Source organism: Colius striatus, chromosome 3 (genome assembly GCF_028858725.1).
Source record: "Colius striatus isolate bColStr4 chromosome 3, bColStr4.1.hap1, whole genome shotgun sequence".
Classification (NCBI taxonomy): domain Eukaryota; kingdom Metazoa; phylum Chordata; class Aves; order Coliiformes; family Coliidae; genus Colius; species Colius striatus.
The window spans coordinates 27,486,258-27,506,498 of NC_084761.1; positions in this window are offsets into that span (position 1 = coordinate 27,486,258).

Here is a 20,241-nt window from a genome sequence, read left to right on the forward strand (position 1 = left end):
CCTTCTACACACAATGTGCTCAGTTTTTCTCCATCTTATTTCTCATACAGACCCCTTGCTCCTTCCCATTTTGAACTGATATTTTGATGCAGAGGACTGCCTTTTTGTATTATTTCATTTTAGCCTCAGAAGCTTTGACAAATGATCTTATACCTTCATCTATTTATTATTTTCAATTGTAAAAGGTACTCGTAGAAGGCATGATGTTATCAAGAGAAAGGAATAAAAGGACTGCATATTTGCAATGCTTATTGATATAACGGTGAAAGCTGAAAATTTCATTATCTCCTTGCAGAGGTGAAAAATTACACAGGAGTGCCCCACAGCCCAGAAGGCATCAGCGAACCACAAATTGTGAGATACCTTTGGAGCAGCAAAATTAAGATAGATGAAAGAAGTAGCTTTCAGAAGGACAGGAAATAAACTAGCCTGGTGTCTTGTGTTCTTAACTCCTAGGCACAGAAAGGTGAAGGTGAAGAAGTCAGATGAGAAGTTCAGACACACCAAACAACGAAAACAGGTAACAATATTCAGCCAGAAGTTTGTTCTACTGTAGGTGTCTATTAAATTCCCTTTCGAAATCCCCTATTAAAACTGGAATGCACAGACTTGTTCATTCCAAAATATCTAAAAAACACCAAAAATAAAAAGAGCTTACAGTCTAGTAAAAGTAAGCAAAATGTAACATAGTTGTAATTAAAAAAAAAACAAATTCCATAGTTAATCTGAATTTGAGAATTAATCTGCCCTGAAAGGCAGATTGACTCAGTGACTCAAACAACTGCCTTTTGTAATTTTTATGATTCTGATATCCAAAATTTCTGGTGTGTGTTCAAAGGTGTGGAGTAGAAGACAAACCTATGGTGTATTGCATCATGTACATATGAGGGTAAACAGTCTATGAGGTCGATGAACTGAGTATGTAAGATCCAGATCACAGTCAGTTTAGGAAGTCTGTTTCTTTCTCCTAAGCAGTCTGCTTATTTAGAATATTTTTCTCATTCAAAGACATGACATGGTTTCTAAGAAAGTTTACAACTGAAGGCAACTGAGAAAACACAATAAATCTGTTTGCTATTTTGCTGTTTCTGGAAAGTGAGAGGAGACAGTTACATTGTCAAGGGAAACATATGAAAGTACACAAAAGGAGAGCTGTCACATTGCTTAAAATCCCTATCAGCCTGGGCTTCTCTAGTCTGTCCACATGGCTGCTAAGTAAATCAAAGCTACAGCAATTGTGAGACACACCACAAAAAGCTTCAGAACCCAAAAGGGGTGTTCCCCATCTATGTATGCCTCCTGCTCTGCACAGAAGACAGCAGTCATCGACTGACAGATAATTAGGCCTGTTTATATAACCATATGGAATTCTAAGGGGGCAGGACTAACCTCACTGTAATATCCTCCACTGCTAAAGACTACCTGCTCAGATTTCTTCTGCTCATTTTGAAACGCTAACATTTTGGACTCCTTAGTGTCTGTAAATCTCAGAAGCGTCCCTTCTCATCATCAACGGTTGCAAATATTTATATTAAGAGAAATCACTTTCCCTTTCATTGGCTTGATATTTTATCCAGAATACACTCAGTAATACAACTTCAACAAATTCAACAAGCTTCATGCCTACAGAATACAGAACTTTACATAACTATTTTGGAAAAGCAAAAGCAAGCAATAAAAAAGGGAATTTTTCACTTTGGTGAACAGGTGGAATTTAAATCCACAAAACCATCCCACTAAACTACCGTTTCAGTATCACAAATATTTAAAAACTCATTCATTCATTTTGGGCTGGTCGGTTTGCATTCAAGATTTGGTCAAAAAACATGCAGTGCTCCAATGAGCTCACAGTCTAGTAAAAATAAGCAAAATGTAATACAAAAATCACTGTATGCTACATCTTAAAAGAATTTTCAGCCAAAAATATAAGAGAGTAGATAGTAGAGCTTGGCAATACACTACCCAGCATGCTTAATGACCACAGTGCAGTTTGCAGAACTGGGATTTAATGCAGCCCATTGGTAGGGAATCCTACAGAGATGCATATACACACAGGTCACTAATTCTTTAACCATACTCCACTAACCCTGCCCATTCCCATCCTCACCTCCATGACTTCCTAGCCTGCAGTGAGCACATATGCATGCTAGAGGAATGCCAGGAATTTTCCATAAAGGTTAACAGTAATAATTATTTTTATCTGGCCAAATCACTTTCTAGTGATTGATCTGGTGGATTCTTAGTTTCCTACCATATCTGTATTTCTAATCTTTCCTTATATCCCACTAGATAGATAGTGTCAGTTACACAATTAAGCATACTATTGATGTGACAGCATTTATGCACTAAGTCAGTCACCCCTTCTGGGGCAGACATGATGTTTGTGGGCATTGTACAGTGGTGAGCCACCTGTCTCAAATTCACAAAGTACAAGAATGTTGAAGATATGTGAGATATACCCACAGATAATAGCTCGAAATAATTTCTTTCTGGCATCTTCTATTTGTGCAATGCAGATGTTTAACAGTGACCAAACCTTAAAGTGATCGTGGTTAACAACACAAATTAACATATTCAGACTCAGATGCCTTTAAATATCTTCATGAGGTCCAGACCAGTATCAGACGATGAAATTGCGCTTCTCATGAGAATCTGAAATGCTGTGCATATATAAAACTCATAAGAAGGCAGGAAAAGTATTGTGGAAGTACTTATTTACAGAGTAGTCACAGCAAGAAAAACATACTGCAGTTTGAAATTACTGATGATGACAGGCCTTGATTATCAGTGAACACATTAAGAATTACAGTACCTTATCCCGCCCGAGACATTTTCCTCATTATCTCCCTGAAATAGGAATGACTTTTATCTAAATGCAGATTAAGATTGATTTAAACTAAATTAAGAGATCTAGTAAAGGTTCAGTATGTTCTAACAGGATCAGGCATTAATTCTACAACAGCTTTGTTTGCAGCTGAGCCCTCTGCTCATTTTGTTTTAATAAAATCAAATGGATTGAGCAAAACCTTCTAATGAGGAACACAGCAGCATCAGCTCTCTCTTGAGCCAGCACAGCACCTCAGCTAAACCTCAGCTAAAGCTGCTCAGGCTGAGACTGCCAGTCCTCCAAGGCTGTCTCAGGGGTTAGTGGTGCACTTTATTATATCTGTTGGATCAATAATAAAATGTCTGAGGGTTAGGCTTTGGTATTTTAAGATGGTATTTTGTTGTGGGGTTTTTTTAATCTTCATAAATCCTCAGTCTTTAAACAGGGTTAAGTAGGAAAACAAGCAGTTACTAGAGATAAATCGTATCTTACTTTTATAATCCTGGTTTAAGGTAGGAAAAAAAAAGTTGATGGTGAATCTCTTTTCCCTGAGCATGTCTCAACAGACTTAATAAGCTCCTAAGCCTTGCTAATCAAACTAATTCCAGGCAAAGGTAGATTTATTAGAGTTTATCTTGCCTTTTTTCTTTTTTATTTAGTTCTGGGGTTCAGTCATTTTTTTTAAAACTATATCTCCACATAGTAAGTAGCAAATGGAAGAGTGTTCATTCAAATTAGGTCATGTGGTCTGAGCAATAGCAGAGAGACAAAAAAATAATTTCCCACACAGACTCTCACATACAGTGATGCAAACATTCCACATGTACCTGTTGGGATACAGTTCATGACACTCTTGGTAAATACTATAGTATCTTATAAACAAATAAAAACTCTTAGAAATCCATCAGAAATGCAGTTTTACAAAAATTCCTTTACCCTCAGACAACAGTTATACACTTGAGTCACATGTTGACCTATACTTTCAGATAGTTCTAGTTTGTGCTATTATAAGGCCTGAACTTTTATGCAAACTGCAGATTATTATATAGTAGGCCAATGTAATTAGAATAGTTTAACTGGAATGTCACCAGAAGTTCAGAGAAGGGAACTGAGTTGTTTACTATTAATGAGGTACTTCATCTAAAAATAACAAAATCTGAAAGATAACCTCCTATATTTTTAAATGTTTTTCTAAAGTATAATTTTGGTTTATTAATTTATTTTTTTCTTAGGTACCAGATATAATGTGCCTGAACATAATGAATACAGATTTGAATAAATTAGTTCAAGCCAAGTACTGTGAGCTTCTTTTTTCTGCTCATTTCCTTAAGCAATCTGTGGGTCTCAACAGTTACCGTTGACCAAGCCAGGAACAAAAACAAAAAACAAAAATGCAACACACACACCCCAAAATCAAAACAAAGAGGAAAAACAAAGCTCTGTAGTGAACTTAGAAGTGTAACCTCTGCACCATCTAGTGCTAAGCTGTAACAAGCAATATTAGTAAAAAGAATTACCCAAGATCATGTTAATTCTATTTAATACATAACCTGTGGATAGGTAGCATGGCCTTCCAAGATGTCTTTTTGAGCAGAGAAAAGCTTGCTATTTTCCAAGGTGATAATGAGTAATGTTCTCCTCTACTTCAAAAAAAGGTAATCTTCAATAGAAATAAAAATATTACTTAGGTAATATTTAACAAATATTAATATTAATATTAATTAATATTAATATTAAACAAATGAGGTAGTGTTTGTTTACACTAATTTCTTCAGATCTGCTGACAGAAAACAAACATTTCTGAAAGCAACTGAAACAGAAAATGTTACCTTTGAGAGGTTTGTGCTCCATATTACATCGCATAAGGAACTCAAGGAACAGATTTTCTAATTTAATGAAATATTGTCAATTTCCTCAAGAACAAATTAATGCGCAGACCATCTCTGAAAGAAAAGCCATACACAATGTGACCCTAGAACTTGATTCCAGTATGCAAAGAAGGTTTCTATATTTCTATGTCAGGAGAGAGTCTCATATGTAGAATCTTGAGATCAGGGGTCTTTTTCTTAAGTAAGGCAAATCTCAAAAATCTAGAAAATACTAAAAAATACATACTTGAACTATAATCCATAGCCTTCAGAACTGATTCTTTGTTTTCTTTTTTTCAGGAAAACTATGTTTTAAAATACAGGATGCTTCCAGCTTTGAGTCATTGCTTCTAGCATGCACCTGTGGCATTTATATTACTCCAGAATTTCTAATTATCTGGTTTTCAGATCATTACTCATTAAGAAAGTGAGAGCGAAAGCAGCAAGTCCCCACATAGCAAGCACAGGATGATAACAGTAATGCTCTACTTAGATATGCTTTCCCTAGACTTGGAAGGGTCCCTTTTCATTTCATGGGAACATCCAGTTCTTCTCTCTGTGTTGAAGCCTCTAGTATCAATTGGCAAGAAGAACAAAAAGAAAGGGAAGGCAATAAGTGTTTATGAACTAGTGGAACAAACTGTCAAGGGAAGCAATGGAGGGCTTTGCACCAAGTCTGGATTCCATTTAACCAGCTATAAGTCCTTAGACATAAAATATAAACACTAACTGAAGGTTAGTTGTCTATGAAGAATAGGACTCCCAAAACATCAACCTTTGCCTTGAGCTTGATTGTTTTGATTTATATATATTATAGTATCCAGTCCTCAGGTGAAAACAAAATTCTGCTACTATTCTTCAAGGTGGTTTTCAAAGTTATCAAATAGAAGCCTCAAATACGAAGGTATTTCAATCTCTTTCAGTCATTAAGGTAAAGGACATGAGCCACAGTAATGCAGTTAACCTGCAAACCAGAACACAAGGCAAGAGGAGCATGGATGTCACGTTGAAGCGTAACTAGAAAAACTGATCTCAGCTGGACAAGTTTTACCCTAAATGAGAATATAAACTCCAGGATTCAGAACTCCTCCTCTATCTCCTGAACTCAAGTCCCCTCTCATTTCTCATGTTTTGTTTTATTTTCCCAGAATAAAAAAAAAAAAAAAAAAGCATGAAAATTCTGAAGGTTTTTTCAGCTTTTAAGTGTGAGTTCTATAAAACATATCCAAAATGGTAACAGATACCAAACTACAGGTGTCAATAAAAATGGAAGGAGAGGACAAATATTAGATCTGTAAATAATACAGTAATAGCCACATTCTTTCAAACTCTAAGAGATTACAATTTGCAATGTTAAGTAAATGCAGGGCTTGCTTTCTTTGTAATCTGGTCTCCTGTGTTCTGAAATGGTTGCTTGGAAAAAAAAAAAAAGGTATGTTCCTTTCGACTGAGAAGACAGGAACAAAATACCAAGCTTAAGAACCAATAAAGGAACAGAGTCTACTCATAAAATTCTAGTGAAAATGTTTAATTAATTTATAACTACAAGTTTATAAAAACCTCTGAATTTAATTTGCAACTCAAAACAGAAGTATTTATGTAGCACGTAAGGAAAAAGCAGCAGCAATGGTCCTTGGTACTACAAGAGGACAAGTAGTCCTGGCTTATTTTATGCAGTTAGGTACCTTCAGTCACAATGTGAAGCAAAAACATAAGAGTTTTTTCCTCATTAGCCAGTCCTTAAGAATAAAGACTACTTTAAAAATATACTCCTTTTAACTTTGTAAGATTTACCTAAATGACTTGTAAATGCAAGCCACAATTTCATGATGCCAGTAAGTTTTTCATGACTCTTTCATTCCTGCTTATTCATTTTTAGATAATTATAATAACAACGAACAAAATGACCTAGTAACGTTTCCAGCTGAAAGTCTGGAAAGAAGGAGGAATCTTTGCAAATTGCTTTAGAGAGGGGTCATAGTAGAAATAAACACATAATCCTCATAAAAGCATGCCATGTATTTTTCCACTGTACTTAAGGAGAGCACCAACCAACACAGACCCACATAAAACACTTTAATTTGAGGCAAGCTTGGACAAGTTTTGCACATCTACAGTGTCAGGAAAAGATCTCTCTGGTCTTAGATTATAGAACTGATACATCAGAGTAAACCTAGCCACATTTATCTGATGACAGACCGTGATAATTAGGATCATATTAGGCCACCAGTTGGCCAACATGTCAGTTACAACTCTCATCTCGGTTTATTAGCACCACATTTTAGTACTAAATCAAATGAACTTTCAGTGAGAGCCAAACATCTGTGTGTACACATTCCTTCTGAGGAGCACTCTCTCCCTGAGCTGGCAACAATTCTTCTAACTTTTTAGACAGATACTTCTCAGAACATTTTGAGAGCTGCAGGCCTCATCAGCATCAGTCCCAACTCCATAAAGCACCGAAGGTGCCATCAGTACCAATAACCTTATCCAATAGGATTGCATATACTCACCTTTACATTTTAAAGAGAGCTTGAGAAGGAGGGAGTAACATCCAGGTGGCTGCAAAACTTATATTAAGGCCTGTCTCTCAGATAGTAGCAAGTCCTAGGCAATTTCATTCATTTCTTAACATTCTAGTCATTCACTTCTTAACACTCTATAAACATAAATTAATTTGGACTTTCTAAATACACACTATAGAGATGGTGCCATTGCTAGTAACAACCCCTGTGATATGGACATCAGGCAAAGGAACTGTAGATTCTGTAGGAGCTCAAGAAGTAGGACAAATTATCTCTTGAGATATCCTACTAAACTTCCAAACTAGCATCACCAAAATTTAACTAAAATTCAATAGGGAAACTCAAAAGCTACTAAGGCATTTAAACACATCGCTCCTATTGAGTTAGGGGTCAAAGGAGGAGTCACATGTACCTGGTACCACTGGGAACCTGAATCCCTGCTTATATCCAAGCTTGTAAAATGTACACAGAATGCATACACCAGAAAGTAGCATTGTTGGTGTCTGAGTCCTGATTCATAGTGGCCCAATGCACTTCAATCAACTGTAGCTTTCTTTTCACAATTGGATAATCTTTACTCCATATTGCAGTAGGATAGTTTTAATGCAAATGATTTTCATTGCTTGTCAGGCCAGCAGCTAAACTAACCTGTAACATTGTCACAGCCTCAGAAAATAGGGCAAATGGAAGCAGAACCTAGCACTGCACACCCAATGCCTTTGCTAGCCAAGTATGCAAAATCTAGACAAGTGAATTTTAATGTCTTGGATTTCAGTCATAAAGAACTACAGCCTTAGATAGGGCTGCTCCCCTTGATTAGTCAGGCAGATTAAAAAAGTTTAATTACCTTTGATTAATCAAACACTGGAGTCTGGCTGAAGGCTAATAAATCCTAATTAATAGATATTTGGAGGTAATCTTTGTTAAAGACTAATCTAAGTTATCTTTTGGCCACAGAAGCTAATTTGTCAGTAAAAGCAGTTTTAAATAATGAGATCAGAAGTGATTTGTAGGCAACATATTTTTTAGGAAAATCTTCTTAAAAACTTAACTCTTTCACCTTCAATAGCAAGCTGACCAAAGATAAAACACCATTCATTAGCCACATGGTCTAATACTTTCTAAACAACACTCGAGGATTGCAAACAAATCACTCAATTCGGAAATGTTTCCAAACTCTCAAGCCTGCCATCAGCTCCAATGAGACTAGATTAACCAATGTTTACGTATCTTTTTAAAGACTCTAGTCAAAATATTTAAGAACTCTGACCAGGCAAAAAACCTCAAGGTATATATTATGTAATATACAGATTTTTTTCAATGTATATACGCATACGTAAAATACATATCTATATATGACTGGAATATGTGGTTTATATAAGTACTTCCAGCCATAGTATTAGTGTTAGTTTTTTAGCTTTGCACAAAAAAACAACGTGCTTGTTCCCTTACATTTTCAGTGCTACCAACTGAGCTGTAGAGCTTTCTTCCCTCTAGAACAGGATTAGCCTTCTCTCTTGAAAACAGGAACATCTGTTTTCTCATGACATCTGCTAAAGCAGTGAAGAGAGCAGGATGTAAAGTGCTTAGTCAACTAGTTTAAAGATAATGAAGAAATAATTAATTACAAGGAAAAAAGTAGAAGATTAAGATCTGCATGTAATTAGCTGTACTCAAAATGCCAAAACACTATGCTCAGAAAAATATAATTAACGAGCTCTTGAGAGCTCCTGATGATTCTCACTAACCCAGTGATAAAGGGTGCTGCAATCTGCTCCAAATGTTGAGTGGGCAGGATCACCAGAGCTGAGGTCCCTGCTTACAGCCAGGCATATGCTGGAAGAGTATGTCTTCATGCTGTGCCCAAGTCCCATTAGACTTGGCAGAGCCATAACCTGTGAATCCTGAGGCTTGTGCTCAGCCAAAGACAGCTTTACCAGCACAGCTTGACTTAGTCCAAGTGCAACAGCATGAAAATGTATTATATTTTCGGGCATTTTTAGAGATTTCATTACGAAGAATACATTGGATCTGATCCTTCACAGCCAATAATTTACTATAGGGCTATGGAAGTCACAGAAACACACAGTTCACATTTCTTTAACAAGCAAGAGGAAAGATTATGTCCAGTTACCGTTCTTCCAGTGTAGTGTTTTTAAAACAAATGGACCTAAACTGATAAATAAAAAGATGAATTAAAAATACATGATACATGTTTTTCTGACAGATTTAATGGCAACCTATTTCTATTAGTTTGCTTTGTTCTGCTATTCATGATGGATCCAAAAGGATTTTTTCAATTAACCTACTCGGTTTAAAAATTGGCACTTATTCACCTTTTCTAACCTTACAAGGAAAACCTCTTTCTTGTCTTACTAGCTTTTATCTTCCAGTAGAAGAGCGAAAGTGACCTGCATCACTCCTACCAGGAGTAGCAAACTACAGAAAGGCCCATTTCTTTTGGTGGTAGACTCAAATACCAGTTCCAAGGCACCTCCACAGGCTGATGGCAGAAACGAGCAATTTCACAGCCCCATCACACAGGACTGGTCAGTACAAGGTAGGGCTGAACTGCCAACTTCCACCAGTCTTAAGGACAAGGTAGGACTAAACTGCCAACTTCCACCTGTCTGCCTGACTGGACACTCAAGAACACACCTCTACTCTGAGGTCACAGACCTCCTAAAGGCAGAGCTATTCCCTCCCCAGCAGGGCTGCCTTTTTGTGTGCATGCCACAAGATGGTAGGGGAAGAAAAAAAAACAAACAACAAACCAACAAAAAGATGACAGCAGGGACTACTACTTCCCTATTTCTCATAAGCAACCTTGCCAAGACCAACACTATACAGAATAGTTGGTATCTGAGTGAGCAAAAGTAAACTTCATCGTCTCTTCCCACTCTTTTTTGGTTTTTTTTCCTACTTCAACATATCCTACTACGCTGAAGCAAGGCTAGGAAGGCAATTTCTCTAGTCATCTATTTTGATAGGTCAAAAGAAATCAGTTCGCAGGCAGCACTAGACTTACAGGCTGCCAGTTGGACAATTCAGATAAAGGCTCTTCTCAGACTGTGCATTTAGAGGACAATGACAGGGTGATCAAATTCCTCACTTTCCCTTCTATGTTTGTCTTTCTTTAAAGATATTCAGAAATTCTCAAAATAAACTTTTTTTCCTCCTCAATGGACGAATGCTCATTTGTACAATAAATTTTGACAGAAACTGACATTGTCAAAAACCTTTCAGTGAAAACCAGATACAGAAGAGCACTGAACCCACCCACAGGCGAGCTCCCAAGGGGGAAGTCTTCTTGGCAGACATCCTGAGCTCATTTTTTTAAAGAAAAATTAGTTGGAAACATGAATAGTTCCACAGTATGGATATTCCAGTTCCCAACACAGCTTCCAAGTTAATTGGCTGGTTTTAAGAAAACCAAGTACCTAAGATATAGGCTCATCTTCTCAGGAAATTAATCAAAACAGCAGTTAATAGTAGTCTTCATCACTTATCAGAACACATTCTGCCATTAGCAGAACTCAATGCAGGAAGAAGGTGTAGTAGAGAAGCACTGATTCTTCAAAAGACGGCACAGAGTCAAGTTGGAGGCCTGTGGCAAGTGGAGTTTCACAGGGATCGGTTCTGAGGCCAGTCTTGTTGAACATCTTCATCAACGACCTGGATGAGGGGACTGAGTGTACCCTCAGCAAGTTGGCTGGTGACACCAAACTGGGAGGACTGGCTGATTCCCCAGAAGGCTGTGCTGCCATTCAGTGGGATCTCGACCACCTTGAGATTTGGGCAGAGAGGAACCTCATGAGGTTCATCAGGGACAAGTGCAGAGTTCTGCATCTGGGAAGGAACAACCCAATGCACCAGTACAGCATGCGGGTAGCACTGCTGAAGAGCAGCTCTTCAGAGAGAGACCTGAGAGTCCTGATTTATAATAAACTGACCATGAGCCAGCAACGTGCCCTCGTGGCCAAGAAGGCCAATGGCATCCTGGGATGCATCAAGAACAGTGTGTTCAGCAGGTCAAGGGAGGTGGTTCTTCCCTCTACTCTGCCCTGGTGAGGCCTCATCTGGAGTCCTGTGTCCAGTTGTGGGCTCTTCAGCTCAAGAGGGACAAGGAAGTGCTGGAGAGAGTCCAGCACAGGGCCATCAAGATGATCAGGTAAATGGAACATCTTTCACACAAGGAAAGGCCATGGGAACTGGGGCTGTTGAGTCTTGAGAAGAGGAGACTGTGGGGAGATCTTATTAATATTTACAATATCTAAAGGGTGGGTGTCAGGAGGTTGGAGCATCCCTTTTTTCTATAGTAGCTAGCAACAGGACAAGGGGTAATGGGATGAAGCTGGAAAATAAGAAGTTCCACTTAAATATAAGAAAAAACTATTTTACTGTGAGGGTGAGGGAGCCCTGGCACAGGCTGCCCAGGGAGCGTGTGAGTCTCCTTCCTTGGAGGTTTTCAAGACCCACCTGGACATGTTCCTATGCGACCTGATCTAGGTGAACCTGCTTCTGCAGGGAGGTTGGACTAGATGATCTCTAAAGGTCCCTTCCAACCCCTACCATTCTATGATTCTATGAAAAAACTTGTCTCCACTTTTAACAGGTACTGGAAAAGCTTATATGGGGCTTCTTCCCTTAAGCTCAAGCCTAAAGGGGGAAAAAGACTCCACAATGAGAGATTTGAATTTTACAAAACCAGGTTACCTACTTCAACACACAAAATGCAAATTGATGGAATTCTCGCTTAACATTGGCATAAAATCTCCAGGCATGAATTATTTTTCCTGTAATCTTTATACAGGTACTGTGATCACAATTACTAAAACAATCTCCCTTCAGCTAGCAGTGAAAGCAACAATCACCTAGATGAAAAGATCAAAGATTCTTACCATATGCAAACAAACACCAGGCCATAACCCTTCCTTCTTTTTAAAATTAAAACTGAAATTTTAATATTATCAGAACTTCATGACAGAATTCAGAATTTTTTTACATTTGAAAGCACAGGCTAGAGATGCTTCCAAACTGACAATAATTAAGGAAGTCCACTACTAACTCAAACTAGTTTTTGAACAATTACTTATTTATTTACCTTTTCCCCTTGGAAAACTGTTCCACTTCATACTAAAACTGAGAAAACCGCTTTCTACATATCACTTTCTGCACTGGCCACTAACATATGTTCTGACATACATGTGTGCTGCAGGAACTGGGGCTGTTTAGTCTAGAGGAGACTGATGGGGGATCTTATTAATATTTAGAAATATCTAAATGGTGGGTATCAGGAGGTTGGGACATCCCTTTTTTCAATGATATCTAGCAACAGGAAAAGGGATAATTGGATAAAGCTGGAACACAAAAAGTTACATTTAAATATAAGAAAAAACTATTTCACTGTTCAGGTGAGGGAGCCCTGGCACAGGCTGCCCAGGGAGGTTGTGGAGTCTCCTTCCTTGGAGGTCTTCAACACCCACCTGAACATGTTCCTATGTGATGAGACCTAAGTGAACCTGCTTATGCAGGGCGGGTGGACTAGATGACCTCTAAAGGTCCCTTCCAACCCCTACCATTCTATGATTCTATGATCTTTCCAGTCAGGTGCAAAATTATCTGCCTTGGCTAGGCAAGCCCCCTCCAGGGATCTGAAAGGTGCTCTCCTGCCTAAACAGATGAAATCCAAAACTAAGACCATGCTGGTTTTAAGGCAGAAAGTCACTAGATACTATGAATAACCATGTTGAGCATATGAATTTCAACTACTCTAGGATTTCCAACTGAAAGCCTTCAATAGGGATCCAGCCAAGAGGAATGAGAGAAAGTTGTTACTCCATAGGAAGCCGGTTAGACTAACAAGGGAAGCAGGGCAGGATGCCTCAGAAAGGGAATTCCTTGAGAGGTACACAAAAATGGGATCTGTTCATTTTGGATTCAAATCTTAGTGACATTTTTTGTTCTAATTGGACTGCTTTATTTTCCACCTGTTTATTAAAACTACTCCCCACCACAAATGTCTGTTTGCCCAATCTGGGAAGTCGAGATCTAGCTGCAAATGGATTTTAGACTATCTATCCCTCCTGCAGTATGGCCACAGACATTACAAAGTGTGCCCTCTGATAAATATCACTACCTTCAAGACCTAGGTAGAATGGCAAACCTACTTAGACCTAAATAGCAACAGTAGCAGACAAAATAGAATCATTCTTTATTTTCTACACAATTTCATGTGAATAGAATAAAATATTCTCACCATACAGATGTCACAATTCTATGTATTTGATGTAACTTAAAAATAAGTTCGGACTTGACAGGTTCTAAGTATACACAGCTGTTCAGAAGTCACCAAATTAAAGACATTCTTGCATTGAGGAAAACAAGAACCAAAATCTCAGAAATTTTCTTTTGAAATATTTGATTATTGTAATAGTTTGACTTTTTGTAATAATCCAGAGAGCCAAAACAGGTGCATTCCAAAATGTGTTGGATGGTTCAAGACTGCCTTTTGTATCTCCAATTTCTCTATGTTTTCAGGTAAAAAACATGAAGTGAATATCAATCTTTTGAACTGCATATTAAACAAATGCCAAGTTTTTAATTAAAAAACCTTCTTCTTAGACAGTAAGGTCTTGACAGTCAAGCCTGGTATGTTTAGATCCTTCTACACTTCTACACACATTAGTAAATATTTTTAATTGTGCAACTTCTGTTGCATGCTGACAGGGATAAGGTTCCAGAACAGGAACTTAATGAACTCATTACAAAGCTGGAATAAAGCTTTCTGATTACATGGGTATACAAGGACAAAGAGAAAGAGTGAGGATGACCAAGAAAAAGCATTGACTAGCATCTGACTGAAGCTAGCGTCTTGGCTATAACCAGGGAAACGATCAGCCATACTTCAAGTTGCACATTAGAGAACTTCTTTTCCCCCATGCCTGTGCTCACCCTTGCCAGAATCATTTCAGTCCTATAGCCTCCAAAAACACTCCAACCACTGTACTCTGAATATTTGTGGCATCTCTCGATACTACTCCTAATTGCTGCCTCTGATTTGGCATCCAAATAAGAACTCCATTTGTCTATATATACAAAAAACATTTGTTTCAAATGCTGCTACATGCTAGAGAAAGTAAGTTACACAAAGAAAAAAAAAACATGGCAGCACTGTCACTTTGAGAAGCCATATGACAGTATGTTGCTGTCTTCTTCAAAGTAAGGAAATATTTTTTTCTGCCATCGAGTGAGTGTTATTTGATGAAAGAAAAACTTTACTAGCTAATGGGTAATGAAGCGTTTTCAGCAATGTCTCTCATCCACAGCCAAATGGACGACAAGTAAAAGCAAATTGCTTCTTCAGTTAAAAAAAAAAAAAAAACCCCGCATTTTTATGTGTTCTATTACAATCCCTGGTCTTTTTCACACTCACGATCATGTGAGCAGAAACAATATTGTAGCTTTCTGGCTTACCTGCTACTTAATCACAAATCATTCCAGGAAAAAAGTATTACCTTCATTTAAAATAATTCCAAGAAACACCTTCAATTTTGGCCTAACAAATAAACACACCAGCTTCTCTCTACCCCAACTGTTTTAAAGTAATAACATTTAATGGCTTTGGTGAAATAGCTTGACAGTTCTAATGCTGCTGCGTTTGATGAAAGTCAATGTGTAGTTTGGTACTAAATGCAAGACAGGAATTCTAAGAAAACAAGATAGACCTTTGAGACAATACTCCCTTTTCCACCACTTTAAAGCAGAAGTATATTGACTGGGTTGAGTAGGAGCTCCCCTTTTCAAGGCCTATGCTCTACAAACTACATCGAGAAGTAAAGGCCTTTGATCTTCACTAAGAGGCCATCAACTTCAGTATCTAAGAAATTATGACTTGCAGTCTAATAAGTCTGATTTCCACACTATATATATGGAAACTGTAATAAAGAATAAAAAACAATGAATAAATGGGATACATTGTGGAATATGTAAGATAAAATTTACCAGTTTTTCAAGGATATATGAGTATGTGTGTAAGGGCCATAAAATTTTTAATTTCCAGGAAGTTTTGTTTGGTGGGTTTCAGGGTGATTTTTTGGTTGCTGAGTTTTTTTAGGTTTGGTTTAGGTCTTTTGTTTGTTTGATTTTGCTTTGCTTTGTTAGGATGTTTTGGGCTTTAGGGAGTTTTTGTTTATTTGCTGCTTTTTTTTTTTTCCAAACATTACACCAAAGACAATGGCATAAGAGAAAACATATTCCTTCAGAACAATTCCTAATAAAACATTCAGGATAAACAATAGGTTTAAATGCTAAGATTTCTTAAGTAGATATAGACTATAGGACTTCCTCATGATAGCACTTGGGACTTTACTCAATATGGTATCAATGAGGGGCAAAACAGTGAGATTTGTACATTATAGATAAGTATACTAATAAAATAAACATTTTTGAGAATTAAATCTAACTGATAATAGTTACAGGGAAAAGCTCACAATCCTGAGGTACTTGGCAGAGGAGTGCCAATTATTGCACATAAATTTAAAAAAAGTAACATAAATGGTATGCTTCTAATAATAGGCTCTACATTAGACACTCCTAATCAAGAAGTAGAATTTGGAGCCACTTTGATTACTTTGTCTAGTATAAAAAGCATAGAAAACTGTAGCCTTGTGAATAAGAGGTAGGAAATGGCTTCTCCATCAGAGGAGCTAAAAGAGAGACTATAGGAGAGACTATAAAAGATAAAGACTCATCCATGTGGCATACAGATAGCTCTTTGCTGGATCTTATTACAAGTCTGTAAAAATGGTGTAGAGAAAGTCATAGAGTGAAATTATTCACTTTCTTTTCATAAAATCAGAACTAGGGGGCACTTGATTCAATTAGCACATATCTAGTTTAAAACAAACAAAAGAAAGCACTTTTCAGAAAACACAAACTGCAGAACTCACTATCACAGGATGATGGAAAAACCGAACACAGATTCAACAGAGAGAAAAGAAATTTTGAGAATTGGTCTGTCAGTTCGTATGAAATAAACAAATGGGATCCCTAACTCAGTAAGTCTTTAAACACAAAACTGTTGGAAGCTGGGTGGGTAGGGACAGAATTTATTTTTCCTTTGGTTAAATGCACAGAAATGCCAGTCAGGGACAGCACAGTAGGTGAGTAAACTCTTGGGCTGACCGAGCATCCCCAGTCACATGAGGAGAAGCACCTTCATTGAATGAGACAGCTGAGACAAGAGAATTGTCAGTTTCCACCACTGACATAGATAATGACTACCACATTGACCATGTTACTTTCTGTCACTATGTACACATCAGCTGAAGGTCTCTAGAAATTTGCAACTTGCTTTGAACTTTGCTGAAGAAAAGGGCTGTAGGTACAAAACAGACCAGGGTAGAGAAATAGCCTTTATTTGCATACTATTTGCCTTTATAGCTGAGATATTGATTAAATCTAAATTTTTCTGAATCTGGATTTTGATCCTAGACTATTATTGGTTATATAGGAACACTACAGGAAATGGAACAGATCTAAGGTACAGGAAAGCAGAGGAACAATTACTAGGCACAAGAAAGCAGGATTGACTCTTTAGGACTCCAACTACATTTAGTTCAGGATAGCAGTACTAGCTCAGCATTAAAGCTATTGGAAACAGAGAAAAATCAATTTATCATAGACTATAGACACCCAAGAAGAGGCTACAGTTACAGCACTTCCACTAGAAATGTTTAAAACACATTGTGTCTTTGACTCTTCTATACTTCTATGATTGAACTTTGCCAAGTATCTCCCCTCAGTCTTGGTAAAACAACATATAAAGAAAAACCAAAAATCATATACCAGTCAACCCCTTTCAGGAATGTGATTCCCTGTATTTTATCAAAGAGTCAAACATGACTAAAGAAGTCTGAGGGTTAGCCTGACAAAGCTGCTTTTTTCCACCCAATGTCAAAATAAGAAAAAGTCGTGGAAAAAAAGTGTCAGCCAACTGTACAAAGTTCATTCTGAAAGGCTTTTTATTTATGCTTGATCATTTGATGCTACAAATACAACTGTACAGAAACCAGTGTCACAATATACCAACTGTTATTACTATTCTGACATAATCAAAACATCTACCATGTTTGAGCTCAATTGTTATTCAAAGAGGGCAATATGTCTAAGACTGACAGTTCGAAAGCATTAACCATAAAGAAGCAAGGCAACACAAAAGAAATCAAGGTAACCAGACCTGTCTCAGCAAACACAGGCTAGCTGACTGCTTCTGCTACAAGACAGAGAGGACAGCCCTTCCTATCTGTCACTAAGAGGAACTTCACTCTAGTTTCACCAATATTGTCATTTTAAAAAGCTTTCTGAAAATTATCTACAGTATTGGAATTACTACATAGTCTTTAACTAGTTTCTGATGCAACAAAGGATTTGCTTTTACACAGCATTTCAGTACATTCTTTTCCACTACTGTTTACTTTTTTTTTAAATACTGGTGCCCTACCCCATTGCTAATTGTTTACTTTCCCCTTCCTCCCCCATGGAATTTTGTTTGGCCAAGAGCATCTTCTTTTTCAGGGAAGTCCTAGTGGGAGGTAGGAATTGCAGAGCCACAGTAATTAATTCTAAACAGATGCTATTTACAGATTAGTCTGAGCATCCCACTGACAGACAAAAACAGAGTTCATTTTAAAAGTTTGTAATATCTGGAAATATCTTTCCACCTCCTCCACGTTCCTCCTGCTAGCATTTGTGGGATAGATTTGTTTGGTTGGATTTTTGGTTCAGTTGGTGGAGGGGGGAGGGGTGTTAAGCTTCTGTTGGTACACAAGAAATTTTAAATGCTGTGTCTTGTTTCTGTACTCCTTCACATTTACAAAACACTTTTTTGTAAACATCTGAGGAATTTAAGTTAATGTATTTTGTCCTCTTATGGCATCTTATGATACTACTTTAACTTTAAAAGCACAGTGCAGATGAGAAAACTGTCTATGTTCTCAGGGTTTTGTATATTAGGAGAATCCTTAACTTGCCACCTATGCTAGATAAGACAAATCATCAAAAACATTGGCACCATGTAAAATTAGGAGTAGGTAATATTAAAAAATGAAATTGTATTTAGTTGTACAATTAAGCTCCAATTTTTAAACAAGGGAAAAGATATTACAGGATGATGTATAGGCTCAGGATTTTGGTATTAGTGTGAACAAAGACTAGTGAAGTCAAGAAAAAAATCTAGGCAAGTGACCTGCACCTCAGTAAAAGCAAAACATAAAAGGCAGATAAGAGCATAAATGTGGTCAAATCATGACATGTGCAGATCATTTAAGTAATGTGGAGGTGATGCTAGATGGTTTTCCTGAAACACAAAGTTGGAAAAAAAAAAGTCAGATATAAAACTTTCTTAGCTCACTCAGTCACCTCCTCAGAAGCTCAGAGTAGCCAACATCCACACCACTCTGGCTGCTTGTTGCAGGGATGGAAAGGTTTTCATTCAATACCCACTCTGCATCAGAGAGGAGCTGGAACACATGTTGTTTTTGAAAGCACTAAACTACAATATATTGGTAACAGCTCTGAGCATCTGTTGGCAGCAGTGGGCAATAGGCACTGTCACAGAGTATACTACAGTGACTTCTCTAGGCTTAGGACAGGCTGCCTGTCTCACTGCCTTGAGATAAGTAATCTCTCTGCAATAAGCAATGGCAATATCATTGATACACAGTTATTTAATGCAAGTCTCATTTTGAAAATGTTTTTCTTCATTTTATCTCACACTATACTGTCAAAGTCCAGTGGTTAATTCACTGTACAGTACAATTCCCATTGCAAAATCAAGGTGAAGATGCTGAAAAAATCCCTCCTCTTCATCTTAGTGTGTTGCTTCTTGTAGTTACATCAACCAAAAAAATACATTTATCTGAAGGTATACATTGTGCCTACAGAAACAGGTTATAATGCAAGTCTAATATGTTTCCCATTTTTCATGGGATAAGATAGGATAAACAGGAAAGTGACACAAAAAGTGAACATTTTTTAATCTACTGCAGCTATACCAACAAGTAGCAAGAACTCATTCCCACAAGATATAAATGAAAGTAAGTAAATAACATCTGACTCTTCTCTACACCTATGCAACACAGTGAATTCATAGAAAGGGTATTAAATCAGAAGAGCAGCATTTACACTATTTTGAATGACATACAGTGAAAGGCAAGGAGGAGGAAGGCCCATAGAGGAAACATGGTTTGCACAAGGTCACACATCAAGTCAATCACAGAAGTGAGATAAGTTCCTGACCCTTCACAAACTGACAGACCATGCTCCTTTGTGGCTTCTCCCTTCCAAGACCTTCCATCTGAACATTTTTCCCTGCACAAATGAAAAGGCCAAAAATAAAGAAATCGGCTGCAAGAAACAGACAGAGGTATTTTTGTGATCACTAGCCCAGTACCTGGAGCCTTGTTTACACTGTCACTTTTTACCCTTCAAAGGAAATAAAGCAAGTATGTTTGTCTTTAGCAAATACCTAATAACTTCCTGGGACATACATTATACAGCACATGAACTGAGAAAAGCTTTTGATCTTTATCTTGGGAGCTACAAAGCACAAAGAACTGAAAGTTTATGCTCACGAGATTTGTTTCCTGACACAACAGCTACAAGAATTCAGCATCTATTCACTGGGAAAATCATGAAAGGTGGAAAGTGTATAAGCATATGATTCCTATAACTTTTATTACATGCATATACAGCATCTATTTTTCATTTATCAGACTGTACAATGCAAAGAGAAAACTCATTTTCTAAATGTCTCACACTGAAAAGGTATTATACGTACAATTCAAAGACTTCAGTTAATCTAGGATAAAAGATCAAGTTAACAAGCGTTAAGAGCCACTCTACAGGCTAGATACAAACCTTCCTAATTTGGTTATTTGTATTCTTAAACTGCTTAAAGATACAGACAGAAACTTGGATGAAGTGGCTGTTCTCAGTTCATTCTTACCTCTCCTGTGCC